Source organism: Leopardus geoffroyi, chromosome B3 (assembly GCF_018350155.1).
Source record: "Leopardus geoffroyi isolate Oge1 chromosome B3, O.geoffroyi_Oge1_pat1.0, whole genome shotgun sequence".
Classification (NCBI taxonomy): Eukaryota; Metazoa; Chordata; class Mammalia; order Carnivora; family Felidae; genus Leopardus; species Leopardus geoffroyi.
The window spans coordinates 96,577,825-96,580,256 of record NC_059337.1 but is presented as its reverse complement, the minus strand read 5'-3'; the positions used below and the strand labels follow the sequence as shown (position 1 = coordinate 96,580,256).

The 2,432-nt window shown below is 37.7% G+C and overlaps 1 pseudogene; it reads left to right on the top strand.

Annotated features, from left to right (window-relative positions):
- Positions 1–1,254: 1,254 nt before the first annotated feature.
- On the top strand, positions 1,255–2,139 carry LOC123583726 (annotated as a pseudogene).
- Positions 2,140–2,432: the final 293 nt, after the last annotated feature.

Below are 2,432 nucleotides of genomic sequence, written 5' to 3'. Positions count from 1 at the left end.
GCATAGGCATTTCAGAGTTAAAGAGAGTTCACAGATTCTATAAGCAAATGAGCTACCAGCTATATCTGTATTACCAGAAAAAAAAGGAACAACAACAACAACAAAAAGATGTGCTCTCTGGTACATATGTACTATGTTATATCCACAGGATAAATGGGCTAAAATACCATTTCTGATACAGCAATCTCAGATCCAGAAGAATAAAAATAATATATTCATGACTGTGTCTAGATTTGCATTAACATAGCTAAAGGTAAAATTTTACCCCTTGTGTTTATGCTTCTCAACAATCTGGTACTTAATTTGGGGGAATTTCTATTTCCAATATCCCCAGGCAATATGCATATATAGAAATGTTCAGCTACTTAAAAGTGACATGGAAGCAATTCTGTGTATCTGTCATAACTAATGGAAATTCAAAAAAAAAAAAAAAGCTGTTTCTAACTAGCTAAGCTTGACAAGTTTAGATTTATACTCCACAGCCTGATTATTTATAGCCCATTTATTTCCATACTAACCATACAACAACCAGTCAATGAAATTTGACTGTTATTTTGAAGATTTGTAACCGAATTAGTTTGCACATTTTGTTTAAATTGTTTTTTTCCCAATAAAGTTATTATTTTTTAAGAATCTAGAGAAAAATAATTGAACATGCATAGTATTAACAAATAAATAATGGTTCTTAGGGAAGAAGAAGAATTTCAAATAACAACAGAGAATTTAAAAGTAACTAGTGCTTTTTATTCTTATTTTTTATTTTTATTTATTTTTTTAAAACTTTATTTATTTATTTATTTATTTATTTATTTATTTATTTAGAGTGAGCACAATGAGGGAGAGGCAGAGAGTGAGGGAAAGAGAAAGAATTCCAAGCCAGCAGCTCTGACTGTGAGCCTGATGCAGGGCTCAAACTCACACACCGTGAGATCATGACCTCATCTGAAATCAACTGTCTGATGCTTAACCAACTGAGGTACCCAGGTGCCCCCCAAAATAACTGGTACTTTTTAAAGCACCAATATCCAACAATTGAATATAGAAATTAATCAGTATTGAGATAATACAGAAATATTAGGAAAATGTAAAAATATAAAGTCTCGGTGAAATAGCTGTGCAGAGATCCAAACTTGTAAAGACTTTCCTGGGTTCCCTGACTCCACAGATGCTCCTTCTCCCCTGCCTCCCTAGCTACCGTCTGTGGTATGTGGTCGTACCTCCAACTCAAATGCTTGTCTAGGGAGCTGGAACCAAATGTGGGACTCTGTAGAAAAGGTACAGGGTGATGGGAGAAGCTTCCACAGCTGCTGCCTTCTGTGCATGGGTTGCAGGAAAAAATTAGATGGCACAGGAGCAGTGATGCACGATGCAGAGATCTACTTGCAAATCTTGCTATGGAAAGGATGGGCCGAAAGGCTATGGTTACAGCAGGGGCACTGGTACACTCAACATGGATAGTGGGGAGAGGCTCGTGGGCACCAAAACCAAGTATGTTCAACCTCACATGACCACAGTCAATTTAGGAATGTCTGACAACTTTTTATTTTATTTTTTAAAAATATTTATTTATTTTTGAGAGAGAGGGTGAGGGAGGGACAGAGAGAGGGAGGCACAGAATCCGAAGCAGGCTCCAGGGTCTTGAGCTGTCAGCACAGAGCCCGATGTGGGGCTCGAACTCACGAACTGTGAGATCATGACCCCAGCTGAATCAGATGCTCAGCCTACTGAGCCACCCAGGTGCCCCAGAAATGTCTGATGCTTCTAAATTTGCTCAGAAATACAGAGGTACCGAGAAGTGTTCCAGATGTGGGGATTCTGTATATGCTGCTGAGAAGATAACTGGAGCTGGAAAACCCTAGCCCAGAAACTGTTTCCTATGTGCCAAGTGTGGGAAGGGTCTTGAATCAGCAACTCTAAGAAAGAATATGAGACCTATTGTAAAGGATACCATGCAAAGAACTTTAGGCCCGAGAGACAGGCTCTGGCCAAGGAACAGAACCCTTGTTCATGCTCACTAAAGGTGTAAACCCAGAACTAAGATCATGCACTGGTCTAACTACATGCACTGATCTACGTGATCTAACTACTGTAAAATTCTATGAGCACATAAGTACTATCATCCTGTCCATGGATGGGTGACTGACCAGCAGGAGGAGAACACTACATCCTTTTGCCTGATTCATCAATATTTTCAAGAACAATTTCTTTTACATTTTAAACAAAAGTTCAGCTTGAAAATAAAAAGCACCATGTAATATTTACAATTCAAATATAATATTTCAAAAGCATGAGTTAATATTAAAGAAATACAGTGTGTGACAACGTTTATTCCATGAAGTTTCAACCTTATTTGTGTTGCTTTGTAATTGGGAAAAGATCCTAAATTTTGTTAAAACTTTTCACATCATTTTATGGCTTAATTTTCCTGTCCA